This window comes from Lissotriton vulgaris, chromosome 9 (genome assembly GCF_964263255.1).
Source record: "Lissotriton vulgaris chromosome 9, aLisVul1.2, whole genome shotgun sequence".
Lineage (NCBI taxonomy): Eukaryota > Metazoa > Chordata > Amphibia > Caudata > Salamandridae > Lissotriton > Lissotriton vulgaris.
Window position 1 is genome coordinate 261,044,471 of NC_141697.1, and position 15,468 is coordinate 261,059,938.

A 15,468-nucleotide genomic window follows, 5' to 3' on the forward strand; every position below is an offset into this window, starting at 1 on the left:
AGGGCTTGATTGGACGATCGTAGATGGCGGGTGGGGGTGTAGAAGGTCAGGCGCGTGTTAAGGTAACTGGGTCCTAGGTCGTAGAGGGCCTTGTGTGCGTGGGTGAGGAGACGGAACTTGATTCTCTTGTTGACGGGGAGCCAGTGAAGGTCTCTCAGGTGACCGGAAATGTGGTTGTGGCACGGTATGTCTAGGAGGAGTCGGGCGGTGGCGTTCTGAATGCGTTGGAGTTTTTTCTGTAATTTGGCTGTGGTCCTGGCATAGAGGGTGTTTCTGTAGTCCAGTCGGCTTGTGACAAGTGCTTGGGTGACCATCTTTCTTGTTTCGGTGGGGATCCATCGGAAGATCTTTCGGAGCATGCGTAAGATGTTAAAGCAAGATGACGAGACGGCATTGACTTGTCTGGTCATTGAGAGGAAGGAGTCTAGTATGAATCCTAGATTGCGAGTATGGTCCGTAGGTTTGGGCGTGCTGCCTAAGGCCTGAGGCCACCATGAGTCGTCCCATGCGGAGGGGGATGATCCAAGGATGAGGACTTCCGTCTTGTCTGAATTCACTTTTAGGCGGCTGTTCTTCATCCACTCGGCTACGTCTTTCATCCCTTCGTGTAGGTTGGTTTTGGCGGTGTTTGGGTCTTTGGTGAGGGAGAGGATCAGCTGTGTGTCGTCAGCGTAGGAAATGATGTTGAGGTTGTGCTGGCGTGTGATGGACGCGAGGGGGCTCATGTAGGCGTTGAAGAGGGTGGGGCTGAGGGATGATCCTTGTGGTACTCCACAGATGACTTCGGAGGCCTCTGACCTGAAGGGGGGAGGCGGACTCTCTGGGTTCTTCCGGCGAGGAACGAGATGATCCAGTCCAATGCTTTTTCTTGTATCCCGACATTGCTGAGGCATTGTACGAGGATGCTATGGCAGACCGTGTCAAACGCTGCTGAGAGGTCCAGGAGGATGAGGGCAGCTGTTTCCCCGTTGTCGAGTAGTGTTCGGATATCGTCTGTGGCTGCGATGAGGGCGGTCTTTGTGCTGTGTTTTGCTCGGAAGCCGGATTGTGTGGGGTCGAGGCAGCGGTTAGACTCAAGGAAGGCGGCGAGCTGGTTGTTGACAGTCTTCTCTTGTCAAGGTTAGCAGCAGACAAGTAACCCAAGAGAAGAATACACAAGCCACTAACCTTAGGTGTCTAGCCAGCGGGGACCACGGAGAGAAGATAGTCTTCCCTATACCCGATAACACTGACCCTCTCCGGGTGATGTACACACCGGAGACAGGTAGTCCTCCAGGTAAGGGGAAGGGTAGTTGCTCGGGGAAGGTTGTTGTGAAGACACCCCTCAAGGTCTGGTCTAAGGCTTCGGATGACTTCAAGTCACAACAATGTGAATAACCACCGCTTGAAACGGCCTGAAGTCTGGGAAAGATGGAGACTCTAGTTCAAGCGGGAGGGGGGCTGTTAATTCACAGCTTGATTCACAAGAAGGAAATTCAAGTTAACTCTCTCCTCGAGTAGTTCTAATCACTAACGGGAGGGAAAGATGTTTTTTGTACGAGTTAGGTTCGGTAATATCCTATGGGAATATCCGAAGGAAAGTAGATACCTACTCTCGGATAGCACGGCCGTGCTAATTGAATAGATCAGATTTCTACTTACTAGAAATTCTCAAAGTATCTCGGAGTCCTCAGCGGGAAGGCAAGCGTCCGCGCACCCTCAGCTCTCGGCGTCCTCAGCGGGAAGGCAAGCGTCTGCACACCCTCAGCTCTCGGCGTCCTCAGCGGGAAGGCAAGCGTCCGCGCACTCTCAACACTCGGAAGGCTAGGTCCATACACGATCAAGAAACCGGAAGGATTGACAAGCAACCTGTAATGGGACGGAAGTGTTTTTATACCCTCTCAGAGGGCGTGGACTGTTTCGTCAGGCCCCAGGGCTTTCTGGGAGATGTAGTGCTGCAGCGGTATTTCTTTACACTAGCTCTCCAGCTCTGGGTAATCGCTACAGAACCCCCTCTCGAGGATCGCCGACCCGGCGGTCGACCTGGCTTCCCTGGATACTGCTGATGAAATTGTGTAACCAATTCGGGGCAGTGGAGATTCTGCTCTGGTTCCCAAGTTCTCTCCTCGACCCCAAATCCCTTCCAACCAACCAAATACTGCACTCTGCCCCGATGGATCCGTGAATCCAACAACTACTCTACCTCGTATTCCTCCAGTCCTTCTACCAACACCGGTGCAGGATGAACGGGCAATCTAGTGTCTACGGGACAAGGTAGGAGCAGAGAGACGTGAAAAACAGGATGAATCCTCCAGTTCTGGGGAATGGATAATTTTAAGGCCACAGGGTTGATGACTTCCTCAACACTATAGGGACCAATGTATCTAGGTTTGAGTTTGTTGATACCCCGGAGATGAATGTTTTTAGTGGAAAGCCATACCTTATCCCCCACCTGGTAGACCGGTTCAGGAGTGCGTTTCTTGTCGGCGTAGCGTTTCTGTGATGCCTGAGCTTCCGCTAAGTGACGTTTCGCGTCTATCCGTACAGCCTGTAAATGACCATGATGTTCCTGAATACTGGGCAGGTTGGTCGTTACAGGCCACTCGAAGGGAAGAATGTTCGGATGGTACCCAAGGAGGCAAAAGAAGGGGGAACAACCCAGGGTGGAGTGGTCAGAGTTGTTATACGTGAATTCTGCTAGCCATAATAGGGTGACCCAATCCGTCGAGTTTTGCAATGTGAAGCAACGCAGATATTGTTCGATAGTTTGGTTGAGCCTCTCCGTTTTGCCATCTGTCTGCGGGTGGTAGCTCGTAGAGAGTCTAGCATCAATAGCTAATGATTCGCAAAGGGCTTTCCAAAAGCGGGATGTAAATTGAGTCCCTCTGTCTGTAATGAATACTCGTGGAATGCCATGGGCTCTGATGAGATGCTGCAAAATAATCATGGCCAGTTCGGCGGAAGTAGGTAGGCCTTCCAAAGGTACAAAATGTCCCATTTTTGTCAAGTGATCTATAATCACCAGTACCGTAGTTTTTCCTTGACATAAAGGCATCTCCACTATGAAATCCATCGAGACCGTATGCCACGGTGTAGGAGGGATAGGAATTGAGCGTAGCAGACCCGTGGGTTTGGAGTGTTTTGCTTTTCCTTGGGTGCACACTGAACAGTTCCGTACGTATTTTTTGACATCATTTCGTAAGGTCGGCCACCAAAATGAACGCTCAATGGTAGCTATAGTTTTGTACACTCCCCAATGTCCGCCCAACACGGAGTCATGTGCCCAATTGAGTACCTGCATTTGCAACCCAGGGTCCGGCACATACAAGGCCTGGCGGTAGTACAGAAGTTCGTCTTTTTGTGTCCTCCATTGGGGTTCTTCCTGTAGCCAAGCCTGGACATCGATATCTTTTAAAGCCACTCTTGTATCTTCGAGGAAATCAATGGAGGTGAGTAAGGCAATAGTGTTTTCAGGGAAGGATTTTTCAGGAAGGATGGATGATGGTTCTACAGGAATTTCTGACTGGGTCTCATGAGTGTCTTGATTCCTCGAGAGGGCATCGGCTTTTCCGTTTTGAGAGCCTGGCCGATACTTGATGACAAAATCGTAATCAGAGAAAAAGAGAGTCCATCTCAACTGCCTGGGGGTTAGAGCCTTTGCTGTTTTTAAGAACAGCAAGTTCCGATGGTCCGTATAGATTTCAATGGTATGTCGTGCCCCAGCAGGTAATGTCTCCATTCCTCACAACCTCTCTTGATGGCCAGCAACTCCTTGTCCGTAATCGAATAATTGACTTCGCTGGGACTGAGCTTCTTTGAGTAGAAGGCCACTGGGTGGATTTGTCCTGTTTCAGGGTGGCGTTGTGAGAGCACCCCACCCAAGGCATACTGTGAGGCGTCGGTTTCTAAAATGAATGGAAGTTGGGCATCAGGATGCCTCAAGATAGGGGCCTGGGTGAATCTGTCTTTCAGAATGCGGAAAGATTGTTCTGCCTCCTCTCCCCACTTGAAAGGAACATTTTTCCGTAATAGATTGGAAATGGGGTGGGTGATTTTAGAGAAGTCTTTGATAAAACGTCGGTAATAGTTCGCAAAGCCGAGGAAGCTTTGCACCGATTTCACGTCTTGAGGGGTTTTCCAATTTGTGATGGCCTCCACCTTGCCACTTTCCATCTGAAAGCCATTGGCGTTGATCATATACCCCAGAAAGGAGACTTCTGTTGCGTGGAAGAGGCAATTTTCCAGTTTGGCGAACAGCTGGTGTTGTTGCAGACGACTCAGTACTTCCTTGACATGTTGTTCGTGTTCCTGGAGAGTACTGGAGTACACAAGGATATCGTCAATGTACACCATACAGATGGTATCCAGAAGGCCCCTGAGCACTTCGTCCATAAAGAATTAGAATGCCGCAGGGGCGTTGCATAAGCCAAAGGGCATGACATTATACTCGAATAGGCCGAACTTTGTACGGAACGCGGTTTTCCATTCGTCGCCTTTTTTCACTCTGACCAGATGATAAGACCCCCTGAGATCTAACTTGGTGAAGTAACGAGCGCCCTTTATCTGGTCCATCATGACTGGAATCAATGGAAGGGGGTATCTATTCTTCACCGTGATGTTGTTCAAGGCCCTGTAGTCGATGCAGGGTCTTAATTCTGCACAGTCCTTCTTCGGGATGAAGAATAGGGGCGAAGAAGCAGGTGGCGTGGAATGGCTGATGAATCCAGTAGCAAGATTCTCCTCAATGTAGTTTTGTAAATAGAGGTTTTCATGTTCAGTCAGGGCATACACACGACTACACGGAATAGTTGCACCCGGGAGGAGTTCGATGCAACAATCGTAGACCCTGTGTGGGGGCAAACCGGTGGCCTTCTGTTTGTCGAACAGGGAACGGTATTCGTTATAAATTTCAGGTAGACTGGAAGTACTGCATAGGTGTTTTTCTGAGCAAGCCACAGCCAGGTGTCGAATACTAGGACGTTCTTCATTGTCTTCTTTGGACACAGAGAAAAGGTTGTAACAATGTTCCATGCAATAGGGTGACTTTAAGGCGACTCACTACTGGATCATGTAACGTGAGCCATGGCATGCCTAAGATCAGACGAAACTGAGGAGCAGCAATCAAATCAAATTGTATATACTCCGTGCGTTCTCCATGCTGCATTCGCAAAGGGATCGTATGTTTAACCACAGGCCAGGATGACAAAACGGATCCATCCACGGCCTTTACCTGTTCAGGTTCTTTCTTCTGTTCCCACGATATCCCAAGGGAGTCTGCGTAGTCAATGTCCATGTAATTTCCCGTGGCTCCTGAATCTAACAACGCATCCATCTGCGTGAAGTTATCCCGGGTTGTCCACAGGGATATTGGCAAATTCATGTGTGCCACAGCAGGCATCATCGTATTGGCAAGTAATGTGGAGATCATTGTTGGTTGCCGGTCCATCCCAGAGATCTCAATCTGGTTTGGACGTTCTAGTTTTCCGACGTCTCTCGTGTTCCAAGAGCAGCAGTCTTTCTTGGTACGGGAGTCTTCTCCGTTTGTGGGGTTCTTGCTCTGCACTCTTGTATAAAGTGCCCCCCTTTTCCACAATACATGCAGAGTTTCATTTTTCTCCGTCGCTCTCGTTCCTCCGACGTCAGAGGACCTCGAATACCCCCAATTTGCATGGGCTCAGTACCATCAGAACTCTTGGTGCTGTCTTCCTGTGGGAGTTTGAATTTAGGATACGATCCACGGCCATCACCCCTGCTCCGATCTCCTCTTCTCTCCAACAGCCTATGATCTAATTGTACGGTGAGGTCGATGAGTTCTTCGCAAGTCGCAGGTAATTGGACTACCTGAGACAAGACGTCCTTCAATTCACTCCGCAGGCCTTGATAGAACAACGAGGTCCTCTTTTCTTGTGGCCAATCAGTCTCGGCTAAGAGCCGGTTAAAAGAGGTGATGTACGATAATAAGTCCTGTGACCCTTGTCGCAATGTCAGGAGTTCTTTATCTAAGGATAACATGTGGGTCTTTCGATCGAAAAGTTTCCTTAAGGCGGTACAGAAGTCTGGGAATCGGTGTAGAACAGGATCATTCTTTTCCATTAAAGGGATAGTCCAGCTTGCAGCGTTTCCTCCCATATATGACATCATAAATGCGGTCTTGGCCGCATCATCCTGAAACACGGAAGGTTTACATAAAAAGTGGAGACGGCACTGGTTTAAGAATGTCTCAAACTTCTTGGGATCTCCGTAGAACCTCTCCGGGGGGGCCAAAGGTATTCCAGTGTTCTGAATGACGTGCACTGTCGGAGTGTGGTCTGTGGAGGATGAAGGTACGGCTGTAGGTGAAAAGAACCCACCCCCTGTTGCCATTGGGGTCGCGGGCTGGGATATGGTTTGTCCGGGAGGAGGAAGCGTGGCTTCTCTAATATAAGACCCTGCCCCGGGATTTCTTCGTGACATACCAGCGACTTCTCTACGCATGGTGTTCATATCTTTTCTAAGCTCTTGGTTCTCAACTCGGGAAGCATGAACTTCTTGTTGTAGTAAGCTAAATCCCTCAAGTAACAAGGCCAAAGTCGCACTAGTATCCATGGACCAGGCTAGTCTTCTTCCTTGGGCTTGTCAATCTGTCAAGGTTAGCAGCAGACAAGTAACCCAAGAGAAGAATACACAAGCCACTAACCTTAGGTGTCTAGCCAGCGGGGACCACGGAGAGAAGATAGTCTTCCCTATACCCGATAACACTGACCCTCTCCGGGTGATGTACACACCGGAGACAGGTAGTCCTCCAGGTAAGGGGAAGGGTAGTTGCTCGGGGAAGGTTGTTGTGAAGACACCCCTCAAGGTCTGGTCTAAGGCTTCGGATGACTTCAAGTCACAACAATGTGAATAACCACCGCTTGAAACGGCCTGAAGTTTGGGAAAGATGGAGACTCTAGTTCAAGCTGGAGGGGGGCTGTTAATTCACAGCTTGATTCACAAGAAGGAAATTCAAGTTAACACTCTCCTCGAGTAGTTCTAATCACTAACGGGAGGGAAAGATGTTTTTTGTACGAGTTAGGTTCGGTAATATCCTCTGGGAATATCCGAAGGAAAGTAGATACCTACTCTCGGATAGCACGGCCGTGCTAATTGAATAGATTAGATTTCTACTTACTAGAAATTCTCAAAGTATCTCGGAGTCCTCAGCGGGAAGGCAAGCGTCCGCGCACCCTCAGCTCTCGGCGTCCTCAGCGGGAAGGCAAGCGTCCGCGCACTCTCAGCTCTCGGCGTCCTCAGCGGGAAGGCATGCGTCCGCGCACCCTCAGCTCTCGGCGTCCTCAGCGGGAAGGCAAGCGTCCGCGCACTCTCAACACTCGGAAGGCTAGGTCCATACATGATCAAGAAACCGGAAGGATTGACAAGCAACCTGTAATGGGACGGAAGTGTTTTTATACCCTCTCAGAGGGCGTGGACTGTTTCGTCAGGCCCCAGGGCTTTCTGGGAGATGTAGTGCTGCAGCGGTATTTCTTTACACTAGCTCTCCAGCTCTGGGTAATCGCTACATCTCTATGACTTTGGCAGGGAATGGGAGGAGCGAGATGGGGCGGTAGTTCTTAAGTTCGGTGGGGTCTGCTGTAGGTTTCTTCAGGAGGGCACTGAGTTCTGCATGTTTCCAGCTTTCCGGGAAGGTAGCGGTGTTGAAGGAGCAGTTGATGATGTCTCGGAGTTGGGGTGCGATGACGGAGACGGCCTTGTTGAAGATGTGGTGGGGGCATGGATCGGTTGGTGATCCGGAGTGGATGGAATTCATCAAGCGGATGGTGTCTTTGGTGCTAATTAGGGTCCAGGCGCAAAGGGTGGTGGTGGGGGGCTTCAATTCGGAGATGAGGGGAGTGGATAGTTCGCCGAAGCTGTTATGTATGTCAACGATCTTGCTGTGGAAGAACGAGGCTAGAGAGTCGCAGAGTTCTTGAGAGGGGGAGATGCCATTGGTGTCGGCGCTGGCGTTGGTAAGCTCTTTGACGATGCTGAAGAGTTCCTTGCTGTTGTGGACGTTGTTATCGAGTTGATCCTTGAATGCTGATTTCTTTGTGGATCGGATCACCTGGTGGTGTTTGCGGGTGGCGTTCTTGAGGGCGGTCATGTTGTCTGTGGTTGGGTTTTTTCGCCAGGCTTTCTCGAGGGTGCTGCAGTTTTTTGGGAGTTTTTGAGGTCGTCATTGAACCAGGTGGCTTTTTTGTTTCTTGGCTTGTTGTGGTGGTTTTTCACGGGTGCTAATTCGTCAGCGCATCGGGTGATCCATTGTGCGAGATTGATGGCAGCAGGGTTTGGGTCCGATGATCTGGTGTGAGGGATTTGGTTTAGCGCTGTGGTGAGCTGGTCGGTGGTAATTTTGTTCCAGTTTCTGCGGGGGACTTGCTGTGGGTGGTGGTGTGTCGTGGTTTTTCTGAAGTTGAAGTGGACGCAGCTGTGGTCCGTCCAGTGGAGTCCTGTGGCGTGATTGAAAGAGATGTGCTTGCTGGAGAAGATTGCGTCGAGCCTGTGTCCGGCGTAATGGGTGGAGGTGTTTACCAGTTGTTTGAGTCCGAGATTGGCGAGGTTGTCCAGAAGGGTGGTGGTGTTGCTATCGTTGTTCTTTTCCATGTGGAAGTTGAGGTCCCCTAGGAGAATGTACTCCTCGGAGGAGAGGGTGTGTGGGCTGATAAAGTCAGTGATGTCTTCGCTGAATTGTGTGCGGGGTCCTGGGGGTCTGTAGACGAGGGTGCCCCTAAGTGTAGTCTTGGGGTCGGTGTGAATCTGGAAGTGGAGATGTTCGGCGGCTGTGAAGGTGTTGTCAGCGCTGGTCGTGATGCGGATGGAGTTCTTGTGGACGATGGCGATGCCTCCTCCTGCTTGGTTGATGCGGTCCCTTCGGATAATCTTGTAGCCATCCGGGATGGCTATGGCGATGTTGGGCGCTGATGAGGTGTTCATCCAGGTTTCCGTGAGAAAGGCGACGTCCGGAGTCGCGGTGTCAAGTAGGTTCCAAAGTTCAATGGCGTGTCTGTGGACCGAGCAGGTGTTGAGCAGGATGCACTTCAGGTGGTTGTTGTTTGCGCTCTGTTTGGCGTTATTGGTTGTAGTATGGGACCTGATGCAGCTGAACTTGCAGGATTGGCAGGTGAATCAATCAATCAAACAGGAGTTTGTTAAAGCGCAACTACTCACCCGTAAGGGTCTCAAGGCGCTAGAGGTGAGGGGGGTAGGGGGGGTGCAGGTTCCATTCCATCAAGGAGGGGGTCTGTCGAAGAGCCAGGTTTTGAGGTTTCTTGCGAAGATGGGGAGCGATGTTGTCTGTCTGAGGTGGAGCGGAAGGGGGTTCCATGCTTTGGCCGCGAGGAAGGAGAAGGAGCGGCCTCCCGATCTGGTCTTTCTGGTGCGAGGGACCACGGCGTAGGAAAGCTGGGCTGATCGTAGGGTCCTTTGGGGTGCGTGGAATTTGAGTCGGCTGTTCAGGTATGCTGGTCCGGTGCCGTGGAGGGCCTTGTGTGCGTGGGTGAGCATCTTAAAGGTGATTCTCACCTCGACGGGGAGCCAGTGGAGTGTGCGCAGGTGCTGGGAGATGTGGCTGTGTTTTGGCAGGTTGAGGACCATTCTTGCGGCGGCGTTCTGGATGTTCTGTAGCTTGCGGGTGAGGTTTTTGTTTATTCCGGCGTAGAGTGCGTTGCCGTAGTCGAGTCTGCTGGTGATCAGGGCGTGAGTGACTGTCTTTCGGTGTTCGAGGGGGATCCATTTGAAGGTCTTACGAAGGAGGCGGAGGGTGTGCAAGCAGGAAGATGAGACAGAGTTGATCTGGCGGTCCATTTTGAGCTCAGATCCAGGATGATTCCCAGGTTGGGTAGGGAGAGGATGAGCTGGGTGTCGTCTGCGTATGACACGATGTTGAGTCCGTAGGTTCTGACGATGGGGGCAAGTGGAGCCATGTAGACGTTGAAGAGCATCGGGCTGAGGGAGGAGCCCTGGGGGACTCCGCAGTTGGTAGGTGTGGGGTCCGAGAGGAAAGGGGGGAGTCTGACCCGCTCCGTCCTGCCGGAGAGGAAGGAGCAGATCCAGTCGAGGGCCTTGTCCTGGATTCCTGCATCGTAGAGTCTGCGTATTAGGGTGCGGTGGGAGACTGTGTCGACCGCCGCTGATAGGTCGAGGAGGATGAGGGCTACTGTTTCTCCTTTGTCCAGTAAGGGGCGGATGTCGTCTGTTGCGGCGAGGAGGGCGCTTTCCGTACTGTGGTTTTTACTGAAGCCGGATTGGGAGGAGTCGAGGATGTTGTGTTCTTCAATAAATGTGGCGAGTTGGCTGTTGATGGCTTTCTCGATGACTTTCGCTGGGAACGGGAGCAGGGAGATGGGTCTGTAGTTTTTGAGGTCGGTGGGGTCCGCTAAGGGTTTCTTCAGGAGGGGGTTGACCTCGGCGTGTTTCCAGTCGTCGGGGAACGAGGCGGTCGCCAGGGAGCGGTTGATGGTGTGGCAGAGCATGGGTGCGATGGTGTTGGTGGCTCTGTTGAAGATGTGGTGGGGGCAGGGGTCCGTGGGGGCCCCTGAGTGGATTGACTTCATTGTCTTCAGTGTGTCTTCGGTGGTGAGGGCTGTCCAGTCATCAATCGCTGGTTTCCGGGTGTCGGGGGTGGTTGGTGAGGGTTCAGTGTGTTGGTTGTCTTCGTCGAAGTTGTCGTAGATGCTCTGAAGGGTGAAGGGTCCATGGGCGTGTCCTGGGGCGGCTTGGTGGCTGTATGGGAGTCGGCCGGTGTTGAATGCAGTGAGGGTTGCGGCGTCGTACGTAAGGCGGGTAGAACGGTTTTTGCGGGGGCCAGGGGGTCTGGCTCTGGGCGCGGTCCGGGTGCGGACAGGCTTACCTTTGGCACGCCTTCGGCGCGCATAGGGTGCGTCCGCTGCGCGTGGACGTCGCGCGCAATTGCATCTGTCATAAGTGAAGAGTGGGAGGGGGCGGAGCGAGGGAGGAGCAGTTGGGGGCGGGAGCGGGGTGGCGAGTGGAGAGGGGATCGATACTAGGTGCTGTAGGGAGCGGGTGTGGGTCCGCGGGGGAGCAGCGGCTGGGAGCGGGGAGGGGAGACAGCCTGGGACAACAAAATGGCACCAAACAACAACAAGGTGATGCAGGGCGAGATCGGGGCACAGAAACTAATTCAGGCAGTAGAAACGAGAAGCACAGTCTGGCACACAAATTAATTAATTTTAGCAGCAGCAAATGCGATCAGCAACAATACGCGATGCACAGGCTGGTACACAGATCAATTTGAGCAGCAAATGCTATCAGCAGCAATACGCAATGTACAGGCTGGCACACAGATCAATTTTAGCAGCAAATGCTATTAGCAGCAAATACGATACCACAGGCGAGATCGGGGGCACAGTCGGGCACAGAGTGTGGAAGCGCTACAAGGATGGCCAGGAGCGGGTGGAGCGACCGTGTCTGACCTGGTCAGGGCGGTCACAGCTCTTCTCCGTTCCGGTCGCCCCTTAAGTTCCAGTGGGAGGGAGGAGCAGCTGGGAGGCGGGAGCGGGGTGGCGAGTGGAGAGCGGATCGATACTAGGTGCTGTAGGGAGCGGGGGTGGGGCCGCGGGGGAGCAGCGGCTGGGAGCGGGGAGGGGAGACGGCCTGGGACATGTGCAGCATTCCCGTACCGAGTTCCCTGCAACGCGGGCACACCCCGCATCCTCCCTGTGGAAGTATCTGTTAATGTGCTCAGGGGTGACATATGCCTGATAGAAATTGATTAATCTAAATCAGGCGTTTCTCAAGACCTTGGGGTTTCTGGCTAGGGTGCTGCCCCAGTCCTTATCCTCAATAGGGGTATCCTGGTCCGTTGTCCAGCGTTCCCTCAAAGAAGTCAATGGTTGTAGGGTGTCATTAACAATTGCTCTATAGAGGCATGCGACCACCTTGATTTTCCCTCCCGCAGTGCCAATATAGCGACAAGTGGAGTGGTGTTTGGGTTCTGAGGTGCCCCTCCCCAAATGCCTTCTGATGGCCGCTTTACCGCTCTATGGAGTAGAAAATGGCCTTGGGGAATGTACTATTCTGCCTTAAACTCCTCGAACTGAGCTACACCCCTCCCTGTACAGGTCCATTTTAGTCGCTCCTGTCCGTATGCAGTCCTCTAAGCCCCTCCACTGTCCCCATGTGGGAGAATACGTACCATTGCCAGAGGGAGGTCCGGTGAGTAAGGGATCCGGCTGGAGACATCTCCTCCAGCAGCGTGGCATTACCTGAAGCTCACCTGTGTCCCTGTGGTGTCCTGCCAACTTTCATTACCACCTGCAAGAGCACATCTAAATCAGGCACAAATGAACCCATTACTCTTCGCTGCATCTGTCGCCCCGCCAGCCATTGTGTGAACCACTGTAGCTGTTCTGCAAGGTAATACGATTCAAAGTCAGGGACTGCGAGTCCTCCTTCTCCCAAACTGTAACCAATGCTTAGGTATTACTTTCTTTCCGTCACACCATGTCCAAGTTCAGGACTCTTTTCAGACTCTGAGGGTTTCTGACAATTTATTGATATTTCTTCCAAGATGATGTAAAGACTATTGTTTAAGGGCATCCAATTTATCACTTAGCGCTTTATTGACCCCAACAATCTACCTCCTTATGTCAATCTGGTTCGTTTGGTGGCTGATGGATACATGGAAGTTCGTGTTTTTTTACACCCCTTTGTGTTTGAGAAAATATTACTTACGATTGACTGATACTTGGTCTCTTTTCAGGGGCATGCATGGTCTTCTGCATATACAGGCCGGAGATCACAGTTGAGCAGGGTTATGGTATACACACTCATCTATTTCTATAAATGTCCTTATTCCATTCACAATAACGCTAAACAGAAGCGGGTTATCTTCTACTTACTGCCTTCTCTACCGTTTGTCTCCAGCATTCTAAATGCTATGTTTCACCTAGTTTACATAACAGTGGCTCTTTCAGATCCACACCTAAGGCTGTCCGGATCATGGATGTTCAGAGCCTAGCAACAAGGTTCTCATTATCACAAGCCCAGGTATTTGGGTGAAGTTGATATCCACCCCCAGCTATTAAGCTTACATTCTCCCCTCCCCATTGACATAACTCATCACCCCAAGAGACAGAACCTTCACTGTGACTGCATCCACATATGTGCAACTTCACCTCTCTTCATTCTCACTGTACTGTTCCAGGTATGCACTACGGTTGCTTTTTATATACAAAATATCCCAGCACTCCACTGTAGCTAATCCAGTCAATGTTTGTCACACAAAGGACATTTCCTGTGTATTGATCCAAATGTCATTCACAGGCAACAATTTGGGTTCTCACAAAAGAGGTTGTTTTATTATCAAGCACAAAATTCATCATCTCCATATTTAGAGACAAACATAAGGTATTACACACGATTTCAATGATCCATAACCATGATAGTTCTATGTCCTCCTCTTCTGGGTCCACAGGCGACAACAGCCGACACGTGTTTCGTCACGTCATGTAACTTTCTCAAGTTCGTATTGCAGTTAATGAACTGCTTGATGCAATGTTTTGATGTTGTGTTGTACTGAAATTCTACTAGTTTGTTTGCTGCAAATTGGCAGACACAACAGTTCATACACTTAAAAAACCCTACTGGTTTAGATGGTAACCAGGTAGGCGTTATTTTATTAGGTGGAAGGTAGCTTGGGGAAAGAATTTCCCTTAGGGTTGTGCCTCGTCTGTATGAAATCATGGGATGTCCTGTGACATATTTGTCAAGTGTTTTGTCCATGCTCAAGAGATGCCAATGCTTTTGAAAAATTTTGTGTATGTAGTGACTATGTGTGTTATAACCAGTCACTACTGCAGTTTTTCGATCTGTACTCTTTTTTTTAGACTTCTTTGTTGACTTTATAAGCCTAGGCCTGGGTTTACCCTGGATTTTCGGTTGGCATTTTGTAGCAAGTCCTCAGAATAGCCCCTCTTTTGGAATCTCTGCTCCAATTGTTCTAATTCATATTGGAAAACTTCTTCCTCACTACAGTTTCTTTTTAACCTAGTCATTTCTCCTAATGGAATGGAGTTGAGCTGGGACTTAGGGTGTGCACTACTGGCATGTAACACCGAGTTGCACGCCATTGGTTTTCTGAATAGTTTTGAAACTATTTTTTCTGCCTTATGATAAAGAATGACATCCAGGAATTCTATTTCCTTTTTGCTGATTTTGGAGGTGAATTTCAGGTTGTAGGTGTTATTATTCAGATACTCGAGTAGGTCCAAAAGTTCATTGTCGCTACCCGACCAAAGAATAAAAATATCGTCGATGTAGCGACCCCAGTATACTATGTGTTCTGTGAGATTCGCATTTGGCATTTTCCAGAGATGTTGTTTTTCAAAAGAACCCATATGTAAATTGGCATATGATGGGAAAATGTTGATCCCATCGCCACTGCAATTGCCTGCTTGTACCACTCCCCGATGCAAAAAGACATTATTTTCCAAAACCAGACGTGTAAGATCAAGTATCATCTGAGTGTGTTCATAGAGGCTAGCATCTCTATGAGACAAACACTCTGCCAGGGCTTGTAATCCATTTTCTAAAGGTATACAGGTGTACAAAGAGCAAACATCCATAGTGACAAATGAAAGATTGTCTGACCATTCGATATCCTGTAGTTTGCTGAGAATATCTCCAGTGTCCCTGATGTACGAGGGAAGGTTACGTACGAGAGGTTGAAGAAATACGTCTATGTACTCTGAAATATGATCGGTGGGCAACCCTATTCCTGAAATTATGGGTCGTCCTTGGGGAAAGTTGCCTGGTTTATGTATTTTTGGCAGAATGTATATGCAGGGCGACCTAGGTGTGGAGTTATATAGATATTTAAATTCTATGTCTGTGATTTGGCCCTGCTCTTTCCACCCTTGTAATTTACTGAGTATGGTAGCTGTGATGTCCTTTAGTGGGTTACCATTTAATTTTGTGTATGATAAGTCCCCCATAAGTTGTCTCTCTATTTCGTTTACATAGTCTCCCGTTCGCATCACCACTATGTTGCCCCCTTTATTTGCTTCCCTGAGAACCACTTCCTTGTGTTCTGTCAGATTTTTCAGTGCTTTGTCCTCCTCTCTAGTCAGGTTGAATCGTATGTGTCCTCGATTTTGATTAAATTTGTCCTTAAGTTCGTACAACTCAGTTGTTACAGCTTTGTAGAAAGTGTCTACTAGGTTGTCTGCTTGCAAAGTAGGAGTGAAAATTGATTTGTGTTTGAGACCACTATCGAGAGTTCGGTCTTGCACAATATGATTACTAAGGAGGTCCGTCACTGCAGAAGGTGTATCCTCACAATCATTTAGAGACAACAATAAGTGTATATCCTGTACTTCTTTTATTGTCTTATTGCAAGTCATAGACACAGAATTCATTGTATTTACAGGACAAGCTTTGTTTTCAAAGAATTTTTTTTTAACTTTAGCTTCCAGACAAATTTAAATAAATCAAAATGAACATTCACAAAGTCAG